We start from the raw sequence: 26,339 nt of genomic DNA on the forward strand, positions 1-26,339 counted from the left end.
TGGTATAAAATATAATGATGCACCACAACAAGAGAAGCCACCACAATGAGAGGCCTGCGCACTGCAATGAAGAGTAGCCCCTGCGTGCCAAAACTAGAGAAAAGCCCTCATGCAACAATGAAGACCTAATGCAGCCAAAAATAAATAAATAAATAATAAATTTATTTTAAAAAAATATAGGAGATTCCAAATAAAACGTGTCAGAAATGTAGAATATTAATTATTATTGACAGAGTACATACATTTATTAGTGAAATAGCTAATACAATTAAAATTCAAACACACGAGGCTTATTATTATTCCATATGAGCTGGTAGGTCCAGAACCTGAAACACTTCACAATTTCCATGCTGTGTTTGATTACTGTTATCCCATCTCCTCCCTGGCTCTACTTACTAGTATCTCCAGTATTTGCTTGAATCCCTTTCAACTATGGGAGATCAGAAGAAAATTGTGTTTATTTTTGTTCCAGAAAGCTGAAGGATTCATCATATATACAGTGGAAGTGGGATGTAATGAGGAAGAAGACAGAGGATCAGCAAGTTGTACTACTCTTCCATACATTCACTGCCATCTTGCATTTGTTGCCACTCCAATGAAACTTTTCTAGCAGTAGTAAATTATCCAGACTTAAAGATAAGTTCTTATCCTGTGTGCCCTTTTGGCCATATCTGACCCTATTAACTTCCCCTCCTTGAAACCCTCTCTTTCTTGCATTTGGAGATTCATTCTTTGTTTTCTCAATTCTTAGAATTCATCTTCTTAGTCTCCTTTTTAAGTTAATTTTTCTCTGTCTACTCCATGAAGTTTTCCCCAGTAACCTTACCCACTCCTATGGCATTGATAATTATATCAATGACCCATAAATCTCTAGAATCCATTTATTTCCTGAGCTCCAAACTCTTTATTTCCAGGAAACTCAAATTTAACATGTCTAATATGTCCACTGATACATAAATTTGGCAACCATATATATGATTAATTGAAATTGGGAAATATGAAATTAAGGTGGACAGGTCAGGAGGTACTCTTCATTCTAGGTGAGAGGTAATGATTAACATTATGATAAAATGAAAGAGTTGGCATTGGCATCTGGCAGTATGGACAACCAAAAATATCAAAGAGCGCTCCCCAACTAGATTGCTTATAAAATATATGTTAAAGTACAACACAGGACTCTGAAAAAAGGGAAATTTCCAAGGGTACCACACTCTCAGTAAAAAAAATAACCAACTAACTGAAGTCCCTTGATTGAAACTACAGTAAGGATCTGTGAGCAGAGAGCAAAAATGGGGGGAAAAAAGGCAGAACTACTCTGGGCCATCACCCTCAGTAGACTGAGCCCTGAACAAGTCTCAAGGTAAAGGGGCTAAGCCTGAGACTTTTGATTAAGACATGGGCTAAAATGATCCCAGGTTATTAGTGCCCCTAACTTTGGTAGAAAAAATAAAACTTATGTCTGGATTAAAGCACTTTTGATAGAAGCCATCAGGATTGCCATAAATTAAAATAAAACAAGTATGAGTTCACAATGAAAGATCACTGAATACAAAAGAAAACAAGCTACTGTGATGGAAAATTAGAAAATAAACAACAGATTTACTTCTCCAGGGATGTCAGATCATTGAATTATTAAAGTTAGAATATAAAATAATTCAGCATAAGATTTTTTTTTTAATTTATTTATTTGGGGCCGTGTTGGGTCTTCATTTCTGTGCGAGGGCTTTCTCTAGTTGTGGCAAGCGGGGGCCACTTCTTCACCGCAGTGCGCGGGCCTCTCACTATCGTGGCCTCTCTTGTCGTGGAGCACAGGCTCCAGACGCGCAGGCTCAGCAGTTGTGGCTCACGGGCTTAGTTGCTCCGCGGCATGTGGGATCCTCCCAGACCAGGGCTCGAACCCATGTCCCCTGCATTGGCAGGCAGATTCTCAACCACTGCGCCACCAGGGAAGCCCCAGCATAAGATTTTAAAAGAAATAATTATGGAACCATGAAAATAAGCATACAACAGGATATAATAAAAAAAATTACCAGGTAGATTTTTTAAGAAATAAAATAGAACTTTTGGAAATGAAAACCTGAACTGGAGTTAAATAATTTGTCACAAAGAAAGAATTAGTGAAGTAAAAGAGGCATAAGTAAGGAATTATAGAAAATGTACAGAGAAATGAGAAAAAAATATAAAGAGAGATTAGCAATACAGAGAACATGGAAAAGTCTAACATGTCTAATCAGGTAATTAAGTTAAAGGCTGAGAATTTTCCAAAGCTGATATATGATATGAATCAATAAACACAAGAGGGACAATATATATCAAGCAGGATAAATTGAAAAGAATCTATAATTATGGACATCTGTAATGGAAATGCAGAACTCCAAAAATAAAAAGATATTAACTGCCAGAGAGAAGACAGATCACCTACAAAGGAACTACTGATACAAACAGACTGACATCAGACCTCTCAATGGCAACAATGGGATGTAGAGGACATTAGGGACATACTTTCAAATTATAGAGAGAAAATAAGCATTACTCTTATATGACAGTGGAACTTTCAACAATTAGAGAAAAATAAAGACACTTTCAGATGTACAAAAACTGAAAGCATTCAACAGATCTTCAATAAAGTTACTTCTAGGGAACATAACTCAGGAAAAAGGAACATAACGATCCCAGAAGGAAGGTTTGAGAAGAAGGAATGGCTTCAGAAAAAAAGATTTGGTTAATATACAGGTAAATACACACAGACATACATTCACATACACAAATCGTCTGATATTTTTAAGATCAGAAAATACTAATTACATATATCATGTAAATCAAGTGCTAAGGTCTTTGCTTTTTGTACTGTTGAAGATAATAATTGTTTGATTTTGGTAACAATGCATAGTCAGATTTCAAATAGTAACCACTAAAAGATTGTATAAATTGCTCGAATAGCAGTATAGGTAGAGTGGGGTTGAGGCTGAGTGAATTGAAAAAGAAAAAAATTCAAGAAGTATTAAAAAAAAAACCAAGAACAGTGGATCTATGCTGGTGCCCTGGTGAAAACAACAACTGAGAGACAACAGGGCCAATTGCCGGCATACCCACAGTTAAGGTGCGGCCAAGAGCAGTGCCAACAGCCATGTAATCTGAGAGCTTGCACAACGGGTAAAAGGTGACACAACAGAGCACACCCAGGTGAGCAGCTCCAGAGGAGGAATACCCAGTGGCTTCTCTCCCAGTGGGAGTGCTCCAATCCCACCTACCTCACACCGCAGATCAGAACACAGGTAAGAAACAGATCTGGGGGCCTCTACTCCAGCAACTAGGGAGCAGACCATGCCCCTGTCAAGGCAGTGACAACCACAGAGCATGTCTAATATGTCCACTGTCAATTTGGCAACCATATATATGATTAATTGAAATTGGAAAAAATGAAATTAAGGTGGACAGGTTAGAAGGTACTCTTCTTTCTAGGTGAGTAATGATTAACATTATGATAAAATGAAAGAATTGGCATTGGCATCTGGCAGTATGGACAACCAAAAATATCAAAGGGCGCTCCCAACTATAGATTGCTTAGAAAATATATGTTAAAGTACAACACAGGGCTCTAAAGAAAGGAGATTTCCAAGGGTACCACACTCTCAACCAAAAAATAACCAACAAAGTCCCTTGATTGAAACTAGAGTAAGAATCCCTGAGCAAAGAGCAAAAATGGGGGTGGGGGAGGCAGAACTACTCTGGACAGTAGTCAAAGAATGGGATGTAGAAGATAGTAGGGACATATCTTCAAATTATAAAGAGAGGATAAGCATTACTCTTGTACAGAATTTGAAAAAGAACAGATACACGTATATATATAACTGAATCACTTTGCTGTACACCTGATCATAATATTATCAGTCAGCGATACTCCAATATAAAATACAAAGTTAAAACAAAAAGGAAAATTCTAAAGATGCTACCAGAAAACTACTAGAGCTCATCAGTGAATTTAGTACAGTCGCAGGATACAAGATTAATACACAGAAATCTCTTGCATTCCTATATGCTAACAACAAAAGATCAGAAAGATAAATTAAGGAGACAATCCCATTTACCATCACATCAAAAAGAATAAAATACTTAGTAATAAACCTACCTATGGAGGCAAAAGACCTGTACTCAGAAAACTACAAGGTGCTGATGAAAGAAATGAAACATGACACAAACAGATGGAGAGATATACCATGTTCTTGGATTAGAAGAATCAATATTGTCAAAGTGACAGTACTACCCAAGGCAATCTACAGATTCAGTGTAATCCCTATCAAATTACCAATGGCATTTTTCACAGAACTAGAACAAAAAATCTTAAAATTTGTATGGCTACACAAAAGACCTGAATAGCCAAAGTAATCTTGGTTCCTTGACATCAGGATATCCTACAAAGCTACAGTCATCAGAAAAGTATGATACTGGCACAAAAACAGAAATATAGATCAATGGAACAGGATAGAAAGCTCAGAGATAAACCCACAAACCTATGGTCAATTAACCTATGACAAAGGACGCAAGACTACACAAGTGAAGAAAGACAGTCTTTTCAATAAATGGTGCTGGGAAAACTGGACAGCTACATGTAAAAGAATGAAATTAGAACATTCTCTATCACCATACACAAAAATAAACTCAAAATGGATCAAAGACCTAAATGTAAGGCTGGTCACTCTAACACTCTTAGAGGAAAATGTAAGCAGAACATGCTCTGACATAAATCGCAGCAACAAGTTTTTGAATCCACCTCCTAGAGCAATGAAAATAAAAACAAAACTGAACAAATGGGACCTAATTAAACTTAAAAGCTTTTGCACAGTGAAGGAAACCATCAACAAAACAAAAAGACAACCCATAGAATGGGAGAAAATATTTGCAAACAAAGTGACTAACAAGGGATTAATCTCCAAAATATACAAATAGCTCATGCAGCTCAATATAAAAAAAACAACCCAATCAAAAACTGGGCGGAAGATCTAAATAGACATTTCTCCAAAGAAGACATACAGATGGCAAAATGCGGATGAAAAGATGCTCAATGTCACAAATTATTAGAAAATTGCAACTCAAAACTATAATGAGATACCACCTCATACTAGTCAGAATGGCCATCATCAAAAAATCTAAAAACAGTAAATGCAGCAGAGAGTGTGGAGAAAACAGAACCCTCCTACCCTGCTGGTGGGAATGTAAATTGGTACAACCATTATGGAGAGAAGTATGGAGGTTCCTTAAAAAACTAAAAATGGAACTACCATATGACCCAGCAATCCCACTCCTGGGCATGTATCCAGAGAAAACCATAATTCGAAAAGATACATGCACCCCAATGTTCACTGCAGCACTGTTTACAATAACCAAGACATGGAAGCAACTTAAATGCCTATTGGCAGAGGAATGGATAAAGAAGGTGTGGTATATATATATAATAGAATATTACTCAGCCATAAAAAGGAACAAAATAGGACTTCCCTGGTGGCTCAGTGGTTGAGAATCTGCCTGCCAATGCAGGGGACCTGGGTTCAATCCCTGGTCTGCAAAGATCCCACATGCCGTGGAGCAACTAAGCCTGTGCACCACAACTACTGAGCCTGAGCTCTAGAGCCCACAAGCCACAATTACTGAGCCCACATGCTTCAACTACTGAAGCCTGTGTGCCTAGAGCCCGTGCTCTGCAACAAGAGAAGCCACTGCAATGAGAAGCCTGTGCACCGCAACGAAGAGTAGCCCCCCACTCGCCACAACTAGAGAAAGCCTGTGTGCAGCAACAAAGACCCAATGCAGCCAAATAAATAAATAAATAAATAAATAGAACAAAATAATGCCATTTGCAGCAACATGGATAGACCTAGAGATTATCATACTGAGTGAAGTAAGTCAGACAAAGACAAATATCATACAATATGACTTATATGTGGAATCTAAAAGAAAATGGTACAAATGAACTTATTTAGAAAACATAAATAGATTCACAGATATAGAAAACAAACTTATGATTACCAGGAGTGAAAAGGGGGGCAGGGATAAATTGGGAGATTGAGAATGACATATACATAATACTATATATAAAATAGATAACCAATAAGGACTCTACTGTAGAGCACAGGGAACCCTACTCAATACTCTCTAATGTCCTATGTGGGAAGAGAATATAAAAAAGAGTGGATATATTTATATGTATAACTGATTCACTTTAGTGTACACCTGAAACTAACACAACATTGTAAATCAACTATACTCCAATAAAAATTTAAACAAGTAAAAATAAAAAACAAGAAAGGAATAAAAGGAAGCACAGGAAAATAGAAAGCACAAAGGAAGACAGAAACAGCTCAATATAAAAATAATCATACACGTGGACTAAACTCACCAGTGTAAAGACACAGTATCAAACTGGAAAAGTAAAATCTGGTTTTATATTATTTATAAAAGCCACATCTAAATCATACAGACAAAGAAGGTTAAAAGTAAAAGGATAGAAGAAAATAGAAGACAATTATTGATAAGAATGTAAAGTAATGCAGCCACTTTGGGAAAAAGTTTGGCAGTTTCTGAAAATATTACACATAAATTTGACATACAATTACACTCAATTTCATGGCAATTCCTAGGTATCTACCCAAGGGAAATGAAACATACCCCAGAGAGACTTACACTCATGTATACATAGCAACATTATTCATAATAGCTTAAAAGTAGAAACAATCCTAAATGTCAATCAACTGATGAACGAACGAATTAAAATACGGTATATCCAAACAATAAAGCACGTTTCAGCAATAAAAAGGAATGAAGCACTGATACATACTACAAAATAGATGAACTAAAAAATATTACGTTAACAGTTAAAGAAGCAATATTGTATGACTCTATCTATATGAAATGTCCAAAAAGGATAAATCTATAGACAGAAAGCAGATTTGTGGTTGGCTAGGGTTGGGAAAAGGGAGTGACTACAAATGGGCATGAGGGATCTTCTTGGGATAAAGGAAATGTTTAAAATTAGATCAAGATAATGGTTTACAAATCTGAAAATTTACTAAAAATCATTGAATTGTAGAATTAAGTGAATAAATTCTATGGTAGTTAAATTAAACCTCAATAAAGTTTTCTTATAAAAAGCTAAGGTAGCTATATAATCAGATAAATGGTTTTTTGAAAAAAATTATTAGAGATAGAAAGAGTAAGAACAAAATAATAAAGGTTTCATGTCTCCAGGAAGATACAAAAATTCTAGACTGGATGCATTTAATAAAACAGGCTAAAAATATATAGATCAAATCTCTGATAGAATTAAAATAAATAATGAGCCCACCAACAAAGGGGAAAGTTCAAGAGTTATATCTGAATTTTTGCTAGGCCAAGCAGTAAAAAAAATTCATAAAGAAATAGAAGTCTTAAACAACATAAATTACACAGCTGGATTTACTGGATACATAGAACTTGTCACTCATAAATTAGTGGATACACATCTTCCTCAAACACACATGGAATCCTTACAAAATTATGTTAGTAAATAAAAAAGCATGTCTCAATAAATTTTAAGGAATAATATATACAATGAATCTGTCAACAATGCAGTTTTTGATAGAAAGATAAGCAATAAATCCATATGCATTTAGAAACTAAAATGTCATTAGTCAAAGAAAAATTATAATAGAAATTTTAAAATACTTAGAAGTAATTGAAAAACTTGAGCAAATGAGACACTTGAAGGGAAATTCGTAGCCTTAAGTGTTTGTATTAAGAAAAGAAGAAAGGTTAAAAATTGATGAGCTAAATATCCCATTTAATAATTTAGACAAAAATAGAATAATCTCAAAAAGACAGTGGAATAAATGTCTGAAGTACTCAAAGGAAATAAGACTGTCACACAGATTCTATATTCAGCAAAAAGTATCTTTCAAGAATGAAGGTGACATAAAGACATTTTCAAGGAAAAAACACCTCTAAGATATGTATCTCCAGTAGGACTGAAGTGTAGGAAGGGCGAAAGGAAGTTCTTTAGGCTAAAATAAATGATACCAGATGGAAACTTCAGTTCTTCAATAAATAATGCAAAGTACTACAAGTGATCAATGTAAAGATCATTTCCTTTATTTCTTTAACATACATATGTCTGTTTTAAGCAAAAATTATAAAATTGTTTTGTGGGGGTTATAACATATGTAGGTAATATATGTGGCAACTATAGCATAAAGCAGGAGTCCCCAACCTTTTTGTCACCAGGGACCAGTTTCATGGAAGACAATTTTTCCATAGACCGGGTTGGGGGTGGGGATGGTTTTGGGAGGATGCAAGCACATTACATTTATTGTGCATTTTATTTCTATTATTATTACATTGTAATATATAATGAAATAATTATACAACTTACCATAATGCAGAATCAGTGGCCCTGAGCTTATTTTCCTGCAACTAGATGGTCCCATCTAGGGGTGATGGGAGACAGTGACACCTGAAGTGTGTTGCTTATGTCCAGTCTACTCCGTAAGATGCAGCTTAATTGTCACTTGCCACTCACTGATAGGTTTTTGACATGAGTCTGCAAGCAGTTGATTTATTATGGTCTCTGTGCAGTCAAACCTCACTGCTAATGACAATCTGTATTTTCAGCCTCTCTGCAGTGCTATAGCATCACTGCCTCAGCTCCACCTCAGATCATCAGGCGTTAGATTCTCATAAGGAGCGCGCAACCTAGATCCCTCGCACGCTCAGTTCACAGTAGGGTTCACACCCCTATGAGAATCTAATGCCACCACTGATCTGCAGAGCTCAGGCGGTAATGCGAGTGATGGGGAGCGGCTGTAAATACAAATGAAGCTTCGCTCACTCACGCGCTGTTCACTTCCTGCTGTGTGGCCTGGTTCCTAACAGGCCACAGACTGGTAGTGGTCCATGGTCTGGGGACTGGGGACCCCTGGCATAAAGGATGAAGTGAGGTGGGTAAATGAACCAGTTGACATGTAAGATTTCTACATTTTACATGAAATAGTACTATATTAACTCTAAGTAGACTGTGGAACATTATGGATATTTAATGTAACCCTTAGAGCAGCTAAAAAGTATAATGCAAAGAGCTATAGCTAAAAAAGCAAACATAAATTAAAACAAAATTCTGAAAAATATTCAAATAATCAAAAAGAAGGAACAGAGGAACAAATATTAGAAGAGATAAACAGAAAACAAAAAAAATGGTAGATTGACTTTCAACCACATCAATAATTACATAAATATTAATGGGTTGAACACTCCAATAAAAAGACAAAGATTGTTAGAATGGATAAAAAAAGCAAAACTCAACTATATGCTGTTTATAAGAAATACACTGTAAATATACAGACACAGTGTGAAAGTAAATGGATGGAAAACAGTGAGTATAAGAATGCTAGAATGGCTAAAATTATCAGATAAAATAGACTTCAAAACAAAGAGTAGTGTCAAAGACAAGGAGGCATAACGGGAACACACAACAATCATAATGTCTCCAGGGTGAGCTGCAGTTGCCTCCCACCTCTCCAGGAGAATCTCCAAGATGAGCAGGTAGGTCTGACCCAGGCTCCTAGCAGATTACTGCTTCTGTCTTGGGTCCTGGAGCATGTGAGATTTTGTGTGTGCCCTTTAAGAGTGAAGTCTCTATTTCCCCCAGCCCTCTAGGACTCCCAAAAGTAAGCCCTTCTCGCCTTCAAAGCCAAATGCTCTGGGGTCTCATCTTCCCAGTACAGGACCCTTGGGCTGGGAAGCCTGATACAGGGCTTGGACTTCTCACTCCTTTGGAGAACCTCTGCAGTTGTAATTATTCTCATTTTTGTGGGTTATCCACCCACGGGTGTGGGACTTGACTATAGCATGACTCCACCCCTACTGCCTTTCTTATTGTGGCTCCTTCTTTATATCTTTAGTTGTATTAGATCTTTTCTGATAGGTTCTGGTCTTTTTAATCAATGGTTCTGCAAATAGGTGTGACTTGGTTTGCTTTTAAGAGGAGATGAGCCCAGGTTTTTTTTTTTTTTTTTAAGGAACATCTATCTATCTATCTATTTATGGGTGTTGGGTCTTTGTTGCTGCCCACAGGCTTTCTCTAGTTGCGGCAAGTGGGGGCTACTCTGCGGTGCTTGGGCTTCTCATTGCGGTGGCTTCTCATTGCGGAGCATGGGCTCTAGGTGCGTGGGCTCAGTAGTTGTGGCATGTGGGCTCAGTAATTGTGGCTTGTGGGCGAGCACAGGCTCAGTAGTTGTGGCGCATGGGCTTAGTTGCTCCGTGGCATGTGGGATCTTCCTGGACCAGGGCTCCGAACCTGTGTCCCCTGTGTTGGCAGGCAGATTCTTAACCACTGCACCACCAGGGAAGTCCCGAGCCCAGGGTTTTTCTACTCTGCCATCTTAGCTGATCTCCCATGGACCGTACTGTTTAATTTCCATATGTTTGAGAATTTTCAGTTTTCCTTCCATTATTGATTTCTAGCATAATTTTACTATGGTAAAAAAAGTATGCTTTGTGCGATTTCTATCTTTTTAAATTCATTAAGACTTGTTTTATGTTCTAATAGTGGTCTATGCTGGTGAATCTTCCATGCTCACTTTAGAAGAATATTATTCTGCTGCTGTGTGTAGAGTCCTCTATATGTGTCTGTTAGATCTAGTCAGTGTATACTGTTGTTCAAGCCCTGTATTTCCCTATTCATCTTCTATGTAGATGTGTCATCCAGTATTGAAACGGGTGATGAAGTTTCCAACTATCATTGTACAGCTTTCTACTCCCTTCCATTCCATCACTGTTTGCTTCATATGTTTCGGATCTCTGTTATTTTGGGGCACAGATGTTTTAATTTTATTATGTCTTCTTGATGCACTGTCCCTTTAAGGATAATGTTGTTCTTGACCTCTTCTAAAACGTTTTTACTGATGCCTATTTTGTCTGATGTTAGTAAAGCCACCCTATCTTGCTTTTGCTTGGAATATATTTTTCCATCCTTTTATTTTCAACCTATTTATGTCTTTGAGTCTACAGTGAGCCCCTTCTAGACAACATACAGTTGGATCACATTTTTTTCCACTCTTTCAATCTCTGTACTTCAATTGATGGGATTAATCCATTTTCATTTAGTGTGATTACTGATAAAGAAGCTCTTAGTTCTGCCATTTTACTATTTATTTTCTACATCTATCATTTTGTCCCGTAATTCTTGCAATACTGCCTTCTTTTCCATATGATTTATTTTTTCTAATGTACCATTTTGATCCTTCTCTTTTCCTCTTTTATATTTATTTTAGTTATTTCATTAGTGATTACCCTAAGGATTACAATATCTAAATTTATAACAATCTAAGTTTAAATTATACCAACTTAACTTTAATAGCATACAAAACTTTACTTCTATATAGGTCTATCCTCTATGTTATTATTGTCACAAAGTTATCTGTTTAAATACTGTGTGCCCATTAACAGAATTACAATTTTTGTTGCACTCATTGTTTTTAAAATCAGATGGGGAAAAAAGAAGAGTTACAAACCAAAAATATAATAATACTGGCTGTTATATTTACTTACATAGTTTTCTTTCCTTGTATTGTTTATTTCTTTGTACTGCTTTGAAATACAGTCCTTTCATTTCAGACTGAAGGATCCTTTTTAGTATTTCTTATAAGGCAGGTCAACTAGCAGTAAACTTCCTCAGCTTTTATCTGGGAATATCTTAATTTTCCTTCATTTTTAAAGGATAGTATTGCCAGGTGTAGAATTCTTGATTGATTTTTTTTCTTTATATACTTCAAATGTGATCCTGCTACCTTTTGCCTTCCATGGTTTCTAATGAAAAAATCAGCTGTTAATCTTATTGAGGATCTCTTCTACAAAACCAGTTGCTTTTTGCTTGCTGCTTTCAAGATTCTGTCTTTGGTTTTTGACATTTTGAATGATGTGGATTTCTTTGGGTTGATTCTACTTGAATTTCATCGTGTTTCTTGGACATGTAGATTCCTGCAGTTAGTCTAAATTTTCTTCTCCTTCTAAGACTCCCATAATGCATACGCTTGATGGCATCCCACATGTCCCTCGGGTTCTGTTCTTTTTTTTTCTTTTTCATCCTTTTTCCTCTCATGTGATAATTTTAATTGTCCTATTTTAACATTCACCACTGATTCTTTCTTCTGCCTTCTCAAATCTGCTGTTGAGCCCATCTGGTGAATTGTTCTTTTCAGCTCCAAATTTTCTATTTGGTTCCTTTTAATTATTTCAATCTCTTTACTGATATTCTCTATCTGATAAGAAATCATTCTGATCTCCTTTACATCATTGTCTATCATTTCCTTTACCTCTCTAAGCTTATGTAAGACAGCTGATTTAAAGTCTTAGTCTAAATAGAATGGCAGACATAGAGAACGGACGTGTGGGCACAGCAGGGGGAAGGGGAGAGTGGGATGAATTGGGAGATTAGATTTGACATAAATACACTACCATGTGTAAAACAGATAGCTAGTGGGAACCTGCTGTATAGCACAGGGAGCTCAGCTCAGTGCTCTGTGAAGACCTAGAAGTGGGATGGTGGGTGAGGGAGGTCCACGAGGGAGGGGATATATGTATACATAGAGCTGATTCACTTCACTGTACAGGAGAAACTAATACAACATTGTAAAGCAATTATACTCCAATAAAAAAAAATAAAGTTTTAATCTAGTAAAGCCCAATGTCTGTGCTTCCCCAGGGATGCTATTTTTTTTTCCTTGTGAATGGGCCATACTTTCCTGTTTCTTTGTATGCCTTTTAATTTTTGCTGGAAATAAGATATTTTGAATATAATAATGTGATAACTCTGGAAATCAGATTCTTCCAGGTTTTACTGTTGTTGCTTTTGAGGGTAGTCATCTATTTGTTTAGTGACATTCTCAAACTATTTTTGCAAAGCCTATATTCCTTGTCATGTGTGATCACTGAAATCTGTTTCATTATCTCAGCAATCAGCCAGATATTTTTAACATCCTGACAGACTGATGTGACAGATTTTTTTAAAAAATTCTAAAGCAACAAACAATTCTCTCAGTCTTTGTAGATTGCCTCTGAGCTAAGGCATGCTTTCACTACTTAGCCAGGCTACCTATGTACAATTCAGCCTCAGAATTCAATTCTTTTTTTTTTTTTTTTTTTTTTGAGGTACGTGGGCCTCTTACTGTTGTGGCCTCTCCTGCCGCGGAGCACAGGCTCCGGACGCGCAGGCCCAGCGGCCATGGCTCACAGGCCCAGCCACTCCGTGGCACGTGGGATCCTCCCGGACCGGGGCATGAACCCACGTCCCCTGCATCGGCAGGCAGACTCTCAACCACTGCGCCGCCACAGAAGCCCAGAATTCAATTCTTGCTGTGCAGAGCCCAAAGGTCCTCCAGAGTTTTAAGTCTGCGGTTCTCTCCAGTCTTTTATGAGCATGCATCCTGTTGTGGGCATGTGTGTTGATTCCCTGGTATATGAGGTAGTCCTTCAAGAACTTTATCCCCCCCAAAATCTTCACCTTAGCCTTCTCTTTCTCAGGTCTTTACATCTGTCTGCTGCTTTCCCCACTCTCCATACCTTGCCTGAGAGACAGCTATGCATATTATGTCTTGAAGTGCTTTTGACATACACAAATCCTTTTGCCAAAGATGCTGTTCCAGCCTGAGGGAGGTGAAACAAAGCCAAGCTTCTGCACTGGTCCCTCTGGAAACCACACGTCTGGTCAAAATTCATGACCAGTTTTTGAGAAAAAGATCCATTGTTGCCCTCTGGCACCAGCTAGCTGACACCAGAAATGCTGGCCACTGTCACACTGGGGAATGGGGGATGGCAGACAGGTAAACAAAAATGCAACAATGCTTTCTTACCAAAAGTTAGCAGTCTCTGTCTTCAGTAAGCACTCCCCTGATTATTACAAGTTTTAAAAATTAGATTCTAGAGTTTTTAAAAAGTTAATTTTGTCAGTTTTTGTTTGCTTAATGTTTGCTTCACTGAGGGACTGATTCTTGGAGCTCCCTACTCTGCTGTTTTCATGATGTCTCTCCCACTTCTATTTATAGACCCCAACGTGGCATTCATGAGAATATCGCTCTGAGATCTCCTACTAAAGGGAGTGTAACTGACAGCCCCAGCTGTTCCATTTTGAAATGTGTCATTGTATTTTTGTGTTAAGGCTACACTTTCCACAAGCTGCTCCTAGGAAACAAATGAGGGCAGTAAGGGATACTAAGGCAGTCCTGTTCTTGACATCAGATTCTTCGAGTGGCAATATTGGCTTGAGGGCTCCAGAGAGCCAAACCAAACCTTCCTTTGAACTGTTCTGTGGTGTACTGGAGTGAGGGTGGAGACTGTGGATGGGCAGTGTTTAGTAAGTAGACAGTGGCATAGGCCGATGACTACTAAGTTGTATTTATGCCCCAAGGAAGCATAATAAGAGACTGAGTGCTGTTTACAGTTAATGGCTAAGTGTGACAGCCAGAAAGCCACTCTGGTAGATTATAGAGGCCTTTATCTACTGCATTTGAATGGAAGGTACAATTGACAGGTGGAAGACCTAATTGTTAACAGTCACAGAGCTCTAGGGACATTTGGATGACTCATCAAGGAAGGTCTGCTTTGCTAAAGTCAAGGCCCTATTTAAGAACACTGAAGGTACTGATATCTAGGTTAGGTACTGATATCTAGGTTAGGTACAGCTGCATGGATGCCCTTGAGGATGTTCTCAGTGCAGACCCACTAAATCTGAGATAGCACTTCCACTGTGCTAAAACATTCTATACAGACCTCTCCCCACAATGCAAAAGATACTCCCTCCCCTCAGGAAATGCCTCTACTACTCTCCTGGTTGCCAGGCTGATAACGAGGGTTAAATCTCAGCACAATTTAACTGAGAATATGCTGGACTTGATAAGCTAGGAGACCACACACTTAAAGAGTTCAAAGAATTAGTTAGCATGTGCCAGCAGAAACAGGGGAGTTGGAAATGGAAGACTGGATAAATAATTCATTAACATGGGTGGCACTTTTTCAGGATACTGAATTTAATATCCTGCCAAGGACCCCAAAGGATGGTATAAATTGCTGCTAGAATGGCTCTTAGTAGCCTGAAAAAAAAAAAAAAGAAGGCCAATACCAATGAAGTGGAAATGCCTGAGTGCTATGGCAAACTGTGCAAGAAGAAATTAAAATGGGTAGCAGATGAGGGAGAGGATGAATACTATGCAACTCTGAGATGAACTGCAGCAACAGTGGATGCAGTTTAACTCACTAACCTCCCATTTTGTCTCCAGTCAGTTTCCATGGAGTAGTTGCTGTGGAAAAATAGATCTATACAGACAAATGGTGGATTGTGGTATCACAAGAGTGCATTTCTCAGATCTCCAACTTCAGGGAAAAAAATAAGCCAATAGCTCCAGCTGCCATGATGTGAGATTCATCACTGCATCTACACTGAGGCTACATTCCCCACAGGCAGCTCCCAGCCAATAAATGATACAGCAGGGATTCCTGGGAGACATGGACCTGTCCTGTCACTGTCCTTTGCCCATAGTGTGAAATCTCACTCTATGCACGCACAGGTTAGTGTTCAGCCAAAGACTCAAGGTGATCCTTGTGCAGATTTCTGGGGCTCTTTCTCTCCTGACTTTCCTGTTTGACTCCAAAGCTTGGGCTTTTCAAAAATTATTGCATGCTATCTACACAACTGACTAAACCTTAGTCTGTAAGTGCTATACTAGAGCTGTAAATTAGGACTTGAGTGAGCATTCTAACTAGTACATCCTCCTCAATACTTTGGAGAGGCTATTCATAATTGCTTTTGATGATTACTGAGATGGCATATAGTAATTAGATTTCTGGTATTATAATATTTATTAAAGATACTATTTCTGAGAACTTCTTCTGCCAGCTATGATGAGTAAAGTATAAGAGACTGACTTTATTGTCATTAACATAATGGTAGAAGTTATTCACTGCTCTCACAGGGACATTGAGGATAATAGTATGTTGGGATATGACTACTGACATTATAATATATAAAAAATGCTTGGATTTCCCTCGTGGCACAGTGGTTAAGAATCCGCCTGCCAATGCAGGCGACACGGGTTTGAGCCCTGGTCCGGGAAGATTCCACATGCCGTGGAGCAATTAAGCCCATGCACCACAACGACTGAGCCCGAGTTCTGGAGCCCACGAGCCACAACTATTGAGCCCTCGTGCCACAACCACTGAAGCCCGCGCGCCTAGAGCCCATGCTCCGCAACAAGAGAAGCCACCACTATGAGAAGCCTGTGCACCACAATGAAGAGTAGCCCCCGCTCACCACAACTAGAGAAAAGCCCGCACGCAACAAAGACCCAACACAGCCTAAATAAATAAATAAATAAATAAAATTTTTTAAAAAGCTAAGTTGAAAAATAATTCTGTGCTAGTAAATCAGTACAAAATAAATTAAAATACAAACCTCTAAATTAACGGTAGCAAGTATATGTTAAAAGTAAGGACATAAGTGAAACGATAAGGCCTGACAAAGGAGAGTTTCAGTACTACTGCTTAACCAAGGATGTTCCCCTCAAGAGAACTGTTTAGTCAGGATTTCTGAGAACAAGTGTGTCAACATATTCTGGTTCTAAGGACATCAAGACTTCCCATAACATCTGAGTTGATGAAATACCAGTATCAGTAGTGGCTCTGTAAAACATGCTGGGAGAAAGAGATGTTTATAAAAAGTATTGAGAAATGTTTTTCAGAGTCATTTCATGGAAACTTAAACTGAGTTTGCCTCCAGTTTCTCTTATCTTCAATACCTGTATGTTGAGAATAGGAATGAAAACTTGTGATTAATAAATCTATGCATGTTAAATTTTGTCTGTGAAGTATGGATAGAAGTAACAATATAGCTCAAAGTTTCTGACTTATTCTAGAACCATGAGTTTGTCAGAAGTCCCTGGTACTTTATTAAAACTATAACTTACGGTTTTTGTATAGGATATCAATTTAAAAAGTAAAATAATTTAGATCTCAGTTTAAATATATATATACTACTTTTAAGTCATAAAGCACTAAAATTTTATTTTCCTATAATAATTTTATTATTTTAGTATATTTGAAACCCAGCTAAAATTTCCATGTATTCTGTATTGTGTCAATGTAACCACTGGATTTGAGTATTTTCTACTACCCCTATCTCTCTCTATATATATACAGATTATTTTCAAAGATAAACTATTTCTGGTACAAAATAAGATATGCAAAAAATTAAAGTTTCTTAGCATTTTTATTAATCAATAAATACTGAATGGTAGTTGGAAGCCCCTGGAAAGAAAACTGTAAGGTGGTTTCTTTCCTTTTATCCCCCATAAAAGAGTATACAGATCTGTATTAAAATGAAACAGTTGAAGTCATTTGTCTTAGGAATAAACAGTCTGATTTTCACCATTTGAAGGAAAAAAGTACATTTGGAATGAAGGAGGCTCATAAAAACTGATTGACTAGACCACCTGTGTACCCTGTGGTTGCTCACTCAGAATGGTACTCCTCTTTACTTAACAATAGCACGATTTTTGACTTTTCTTTTGTTGGTGTGGTATTTCACATTGATTTGCATATGTTGAACCATCCTTGTGACCCTGGGATGAATCCAACTTGATCATGGCATATGATCTTTTTTATGTATTATTGGATTTGGTTTGCTAGTATTTTGTTGAGAACTTTTGCATCTATATTCATCAAAGACATTGGCCTATAATTTTCTTTTTTTGCAGTGTCTTCATCTGGTTTTGGTATCTGGGTAATGGTGGCTTCATAGAAGGCCTGTATCGCTATGAACTTCCCTCCTAGGACTGCTTTTGCTGAATCCCATAGATTTTGGATGCTTGTGTTTTCACTGTCATTTGTCTCAAGATATTTTTTAATTTTCTCTTTGATTTCATCATTGACCCATTGGGTTTTTTTAAGTAGCATGTTGTTTAGTCCCCATGTAATCGTTTTTTTTTTTTTTTCTCATTCTTCTTCCTGTGGTTGATTTCTAGTTTCATGACATTGTAGTCAGAAAAGATACTTTAAAAAATTTCTATTCTCTTAAACTTTCTGAGGCTTGTTTTGTGTCCGAGGATGTAATGTGTCCTAGAGAATGGTCTACATGATCATCTCAATAGATGCAGAAAAAGCATTTGATAAAATCCAACATCCATTCATGATAAAACCTCTTACCAAAGTGGGCATAGAGGGAACATAACTTCACATAATAAAAGCTATTTATGATAAACTCACAGCCAACATAATACTCAACGGTGAAAACCTGAAAGCCTTTCTGCTAAAATCTGGAACACAACAAAGATGCCCACTCTCACCACTTTATTCAAGATAGTATTGGAAGTCCTAGCAACAGCAATCAGACAAGGAAAAGAAACAAAAAGGTGTCCAAATTGGAAGGGAAGAGGTAAAATTATCATTATATGCAGTTAACATGATACTACATATAGAAAACCCGAAAGACTCCACACAAAAACTACTAGAACTGATAAACGAATTCACCTTGGTAGCAGGATACAAGAATAACATACAGAAATATGTAGCATTTCTTTACACTAACAATGAAATATCAGAAAAGTAAAAACAATAAAAATCCCTTTCAAAATTGCATCAAAAAATACTTAGGAACAAACCTAACCAAGGGGGTAAAAGGCTTGTACACTATAGAGAACTATAAAACATTGATAAAGAAAATTGAAGCTGATTTAAAGAAATGAAAAGATACCCCATGCTCCTTGATTGGAAGAATTAATATTGTTAAAATGGCCACACTTCCCAAAGAAATCTAGAGATTTAATGCAATACCTATCAAAATACCCATGACATTTTTCACAGAATTAGAACAAATAATCCCAAAATTTATATGGAACAACAAAAGACCCAGAATTGCCAAAGCAATCCTGAGGTAAAAGGACAAAACAGGAGGCGTAACCCTCCCAGACTTCAGATAATACTACAGTAATCAAAACAGTGTGATATCAGCACAAAAACAGACACCTGGATCAAGGGAACAGAATAGGGAGCCCAGAAATACATCCACACACCTAGGGTCAATTAATCTTTGACAAAGGAGGCAAGAATATACAATGGAGAAAAAAACAGTCTCTTCAGCAAGTCGTGTTAGGAAAGTTGGACAGCCACATGTAAATGAATGAAGTTAGAACATTCCCTCACACCATACACCAAAATAAACTCAAAATGGCTTAAAGATTTAAACAAGACATGACACCATAAAACTCCTAGAAGAGAACATAGGCAAAATGTTCTCTGATATAAATCATATCAATGCTTACTTAGGTCAGTCTCCCAAGGCAATAGAAATAAAAACAGAAATAAACAAATGGGACCTAATCAAACTTATAAGCTTTTGGCACAGAAAAGAAAACCATAAACAAAATGAAAAGACGACCTATGGACTGGTAGAAAATATTTGCAAATGATGCAACAGACAAGGCCTTAATTTCCAAAATATACAAACAGCGCATACAACTCAATGACAACAACAGAAAAACAAACAACCCACTCAAAAAATTGCCAAAAGTGCTAAATAGACATTCCTCCAAAGAAGACATACAGATGGCCAACAGGCACATGAAAAGATCCTCAACATCACTAATTATTAGAGAAATGTAAATATAAGATACAATGAGGTATCACCTCACACCAGTCAGAATGGCCATTGTTAAAAAGTCTACAAAGGGAGTGGACTGGGTCTTTCTCACTGGTGTGCAGCCTCAATCAGGTGCCACCATGGATAGAAATTTCTCCCAGTCAAAGCCAAACCCCTGAGTCTGACACCAGATGGTGGAGTAGAAGGACTTGAGCTCACCTCCTCGCACATAATCATAACTCAATGCTGAACAACCATCGGTAAAAAAGATTGGAACCTACCAAAAAAGATATTCTAAACCCAAAGACAAAGAAGAAGCCACAGTGAGAAGGTAGGAGGGGCACATTCGTGATAAAATCAAATGCTAGAGTAGCCAGGTGGGTGACCCACAAACTGGAAAGTAATCATATCACAAAGGTTCTCCCACAGGAGTGAGAGTTCTGAGCCCCACATCAGGCTCCCCAGCCTGGGTGTCTGGCATCGAGAGGAGGAGCCCCCAGAGCTATGTCTTTGAAGGCCAGTGGGGCTTGAATGCAGGAGCTCCACAAGACTGGGGGAAACAGAGGTTCCACTCTTGGAAAGTGTTTAGCAATACAATCTTACCTCAGGAAACAAGAAATATCTCAAACAAACAACATAACCTTACACCTAAAACAACTAGAGTAAGAAAACAACCTTATACCTAAAACAACTAGAGTAAGAAAAACAAACAAAACCCAAACGTTGTAGAAGGAAAGAATTTATAAAGATCGGAGCAGAAATAAGTGAAATAGAGATGAAGAAGACAATAGAAAAGATCAATGAAACTAAAAGGTGGTTCTTTGAAAAGATAAACAAAATTGATAAAGCTTTAGCCAGACTCATCAGGAAAAAAAAAGGGAGAGGGCTCAAATCAATAAAATTACAAATTACAACTGACACCACAGAAATACAAAGGATCATGAGAGACTACTGTAAGCAACTATATGCCAATAAAATGGAAAACCTAGAAGAAATGGACAAATTGTTAGAAAAGTACAATCTCCCAAGACTGAACCGGGAAGAAACAGAAGATATGAACAGACCAGTCACAGTAATGAAATTGAAACTGTGATTTAAGAACTTTCAACAAACAAAATCCCAGGACCAGATGGCTTCATAGGTGAATTATATCAAACATTTAAAGAAGAGTTAACCCCTATCCTTCTGAAACTCATCCAAAAAATTGCACAGGAAGCAATGCTCCCAAACTCACTCTATGATGCCACCATCAAACTCATTCTTTGAGGCCACCATCACCCTGATACCCAAACCAGAAAAAGATACCACAAAAAGAGAAAACTACAGGCCACTATCATTGATGAATATAGATGCAAAAATCCTCAACAAAATACTAGCAAACTTAATCCAGGAACACATTAAAAGGATCATACACCATGATCAAGTGGGATTTATCCCAGGAATGCAAGGATTCTTCAGTATCCATAAATCAATCAGTGTGATACACCATATTAACAAATTGAAGAATAAAAACAATACAATCATCTCAATAGATGCAGAAAAAGCTTTTGAAAAAATTCAACACTGATTTATGATTTAAAAAAAAAAACTCTCCAGAAAATGGGCATAGAGGGAAACTTCCTCAACATAATAAAGGCCATGTATGACAAACCCACAGCTAGCATCATTCTCAATGGTAAAAAGCTGAAAGCATTTCCTTTAAAATCAGGAGCAAGACAAGGATGTCCACTCTTTCCACTTTTATTCAATATAGTTTTGGAAGTCCTAGCCATGGCTATCAAAGAAGAAAAAGAAATAAAAGGAATACAAATTGGGAAAAAAGAAGTAAAACTATCACTGTTTGCAGATGACATGATACCATACATAGAAAATCCTAAAGACACTACCAGAAAACTACTAGAGCTCATCCATGAATTTCGTAAAGTTGCAGGATACAAAATTAATACACAGAAATCTCATGCATTCAATGAAAGATCAGAAAGAGAAATTAAGGAAGCAATTCCATTTACCATTGTATCAACAACAATAAAATACCTAGGAATAAACCTACCTGAGGAGGCAGAAGACCTGTACTCTGAAAACTACAAGATGCTGATCAAATAAATTGAAGATGACACAGATGGACAGATACACCATGTTCTTGGATTGAAAGAATCAATATTGTCAAAATGACTATACTACCCAAGACAATCTACAGATTCAATGCAATCCCTATCAAATAACCAATAGCATTTTTCACAGAACTAGAACAAAAAACCTTAAAATTTGTATGGCTACACAAAAGACCCAAATAGCCAATGCAATCTTGAGAAAGAGAAACAGAGCTGGAGGAAACAGGCTCTCTGACATCAGCCTATACTACAAAGCTACAGTAATCAAAACAGTTTGGTCCTGGCACAAAAACAAAAATATAGATCAACGGAACAGGATAGGAAGCCCAGAAATAAACCCATGCACCTATGGCCAATTAATCTACAACAAAGGAGGCAAGATTCTAGAATGGAGAAAAGACAGTCTCTTCAATAAGTGGTGCTGGGAAAACTGGACAGCTACATGTAAAAGAATGAAATTAGAACATTCTTTAACACCATACACAAAAATAAACTCAAAATGGACTAAAGACCTAAATTTAAGAACAGACACTGTAAAACTCTTAGAGGAAAACATAGGCAGAACACTCTCTGACATAAATTACAGCAATATCTTTTTCAGTCCACTTCCCAGAGTAATGAAAATAAAAACAAAAATAAACAAATGGGACCTAATTAATCTTAAAAGCTTTTGCATAGCAAAGGGAACCATAAACAAAACAAAAAGACAACCCAAAGAATGGGAGAAAATATTTTGCAAATGAAGCGACCAACACGGGATTAGTCTCCAAAATATACAAACAGCTCATGTAGCTCAATATCAAAAAAGCAAACAACTCAATCATAAAATGAGCAGAAGATCTAAATAGACATTTCTCCAAAGAAGACATACAGATGGCCTTTAAAAAGCACATGAAAAGATGCTCAACATGCTAATTATTAGAGAAATGCAATTCAAAACTACAATGAGGTGTCACCTCACACCAATCAGAATGGCCATCATGAAAAAGTCTATAAACAGGTAATGCTGGAGAGGATGCGGAGAAAAGGGATCCCTCCTACACTGTTGATGGGAATGTAAATTGGTATAACCAGGATGGAGAACAGTATGGAGGTTCCTTAAAAAACTAAATATAGAACTACCATATGATACAGCAATTCCACTCCTGGGCATATATCAAGAGAAAACCATAAATTGAAAAGATACATGAACCCCAATGTTCACTGCAGCACTATTTACAATAGCCAAGACATGGAAGGAACCTAAATGTCCATCAAAAGAGGAATGGATAAAGAAGATGTGGTACATATATACAATGGAATATTACTCAGCCATAAAGAAGAATGAAATGCCATTTGCAGCAACATGGATGGACCTAGAGATTATCATACTAAGTGAGGAAAGTCAGACAGAGAAAGACAAATATCATATGATATCACTTACATGTGGAATCTTAAAAAAATGATACAAATGAACTTATTTACTAAACAGACTCACAGACTTAGTAAATAAACTTATGGTTACCAAAGGTGAAATGGGGGGGGGGATAAAACAGGAGTTTGGGATTAATGTATATACACTACTAAATATAAAACAGATAATCAACAAGGACCTACTGGACAGCACAGAGAATTCTACTCAATATTCTGTAATAACCTATATTGGAAAAGAATCTGAAAAAGAATGGATATATGTATACGTATAACTGAATCATCTTGCTGTACACCTGAAAGTAACACAACATGGTAAATCAACTACACTCCAATATGACATAAAAATTAAATTTAAAAAGTCTACAAATAATAAATGCCAGACAGGGTGTGAATGGGGAACCCTCCTACACTGTTGGTGGAAATGTAAATTGGTGCAGCCACTATGGAGAACAGTGTGGAGGTTCCTCAAAAAAACTAAAATAGAGCTACCAGATGATCCTCTAATCCCACTCCTGGGCAAATACCCAGACAAAACTTTAATTCAAAAAGCTACATACACCCCGATGTTCATAGTGGCACTTTTTATAATAGCCAAGAAATGGAAGCAAACTAAATGTCCATCGACAGATGAATGGATAAAGAAGATGTGGTACATATATACAGTGGAATATTACTCAACCATAAGAAAGAATGAAATAATGCCATTTGCAGCAACATGGATGAACCTAGGGATTATCATACTAAGTGAAGCAGACAGGAAAAGAAAAATATATGATATCATTTATATGTAGAATCTAAAATATGATTCAAATGAACTTGTTTACACAACAGAAACAGACTCACAGACGTAGAAACCAAACCTATGGTTATCAAAGGGGAAAGGGGGTGGGGGAGGTATAAATTAGGACTTTGGGATTAGCAGATACAAACTACTATGTATAAAATAGATAAACAGCAAGGTCCTATTGTATAGCACAGGGAATTATATTCAATATATTGTAATGAACTATAATGGAAAAGAATATGAAAAAGTGTATACACACACACACATATGTATATATATATAAAACTGAATCACTTTGCTGTACACCAGAACCTAATACAACATTGTAAATCAACTTATATGTCAATTAAAAAAAAAAAACAATACCAGAGTCACTCAGTTAAAGTTGTAGGCTCTCCCAGATCACACTGAGAAAACAGACTAGATCCCAGCCATTATTTTCCAAAAGGCCCAAACTGGGGAGTTTATGGGGTAAAGAATTTCCTCCCCGTAACACTGTGTACTTCACTTTTGCACATGCTCCTTCTCTAACAGCTGTAGCTGAGCCAGCCCGTCATCAGTTTCTGGTAGGTGTGGGTTTAAGGCTTACACTGTGAGTAGATGAGTGTGCTACTCTGCATCTCCTCTGGGGGTCTAAGCCTCTTTTTCTGCAGAGCATAGTATAAAGTATTTTGAAGAGGAGGGGCTGTAGTGGAATAGGTAAAGCTCTGCCTGCCTGCTCCATTTGGGCTCTGAATTGGATTCTTGCTTTTTGGATTTATGTAAGGCTTTGGAAGTCTCCTGGCAATTCACAGGCATTTCTGAGGCACAATAAGGCAAGTTATAAGCTTCTATCATACTCTTTTTACCTACAAAAACTCAAATGGTCATTTTGTATACTTCAGACCTTTCCTTCCTCCTCTGCTTTCTAGCCCAAAATTTGGTTACACAATAAAATACTGTTTTGAAACAATGAAAAATGATAAATATCTTTATCTATTTAGTTAAAGAGATGTTGGAACAGTGTTAAATATAGCCCAAAAGTTGGTTACACAATAAAATACTGTTTTGAAACAATGAAAAATGCTAAATATCTTTATCTACTTAATTTAAAGAGATGTTGGAACAGTGTTAAATATTTAACACTTTCCTGTCCTTCCCATTTCTTATCTTAAATATAATCTCCTCTCCCAACCAATGTTATGAAATTATGGGGTAAGTTAATGTGCAGCAATAAATGTGCTTCAGAAATTAATAAGAAGGGGGCTTCACTGGTGGCGCAGTGGTTGAGAGTCCGCCTGCCGATGCAGGGGACACGGGTTCGTGCCCCGGTCCGGGAAGATCCCACATGCCGCAGAGCGGCTAGGCCCGTGAGCCATGGCCGCTGAGCCCGTGCATCCAGAGCCTGTGCTCCACAATGGGAGAGGCCACAACAGTGAGAGGTCTGCATACCACCAAAAAAAAAAAAAAAAAAAAGAAATTAATAAGGGACTTCTCTGGTGGTCCAGTAGTAAAGAATCCACCTTCCAATGCAGGGGATGCGGGTTCGATCCCTGGTCAGGGAAACTAAGATCCCACATGCTGCAGGGCAACTAAGCCCATGCGCCACAACTATTGAGCTCACGCGCCTCAAAGAGAGAGCCCACGCGCTCTGGAGCCCGCATGCCACAACTAGAGAGAAGCCCGAGTACCGCAATGAAGAGACTGCACGCCGCGAGGAAAGATCCTGCATGCCTCAACAAAGATCCCGCATGCCGCAACTAAGACCCAACGCAGCAAAAAAAATAAAGCAAGAAGAAATTAATAAGAAGCCATTTTCAATGTTTAGTGCTGATACCTTTTAACAATACGATAACCTGAGAGTAGACAGCATACAAACTAAGCAGATGTTTAACTTATCATGAGATGAATAAATTTGGAGATCATATAAAGTTATACTCGAAAATACAGCAACTAAAAGCTTGAACACCATTCAGTGTTCTGATTTAATGTGAGTTACTAGCAAGGAGGAGAGGAGCATGGAAGCAGTGTCTCCTACAGCAGAAAGCACATGATGTCTGCTATGTCCTGAATGCCTGTGTCCCCTGCAAATTTCTATGTTGAAAACCTAATTATGGTATCAGGACCATTAGGCGGGCCCTTTGGATGGTGATTAGGTCATGAGAGCAGAGTCCTCATGAATGGAATTAATGCCCTAATAAAAGAGGCCTAAGAGAGATCCTCCACCTCTTCCACCATGTGAGGCCACAGTGGGAAGGTGCTGGCTATGAACCAGGAAGAGGGACCTCACGAGAACATGACCATTCTAGTGCCTCGATCTTGAACTTCTAGAACTACGAGAAATTTCTGTTATTTATAAGCCACCCAGTCTGGGGTATTTTGTTACAGAAGCCCAAATGGACTA

At 37.5% G+C, this 26,339-nt stretch overlaps 1 protein-coding gene across 4 annotated transcripts in view; it reads right to left on the reverse strand.

Annotated features, from left to right (window-relative positions):
- The window catches only part of WDPCP (WD repeat containing planar cell polarity effector), a 332,130-nt gene that overhangs the window by 94,154 nt on the left and 211,637 nt on the right, over positions 1-26,339 (reverse strand). The window lies entirely within an intron of this gene.

This window comes from Mesoplodon mirus (assembly GCF_964341445.2).
Source record: "Mesoplodon mirus genome assembly, chromosome: 14".
In the NCBI taxonomy this organism is placed as follows: Eukaryota; Metazoa; Chordata; class Mammalia; order Artiodactyla; family Ziphiidae; genus Mesoplodon; species Mesoplodon mirus.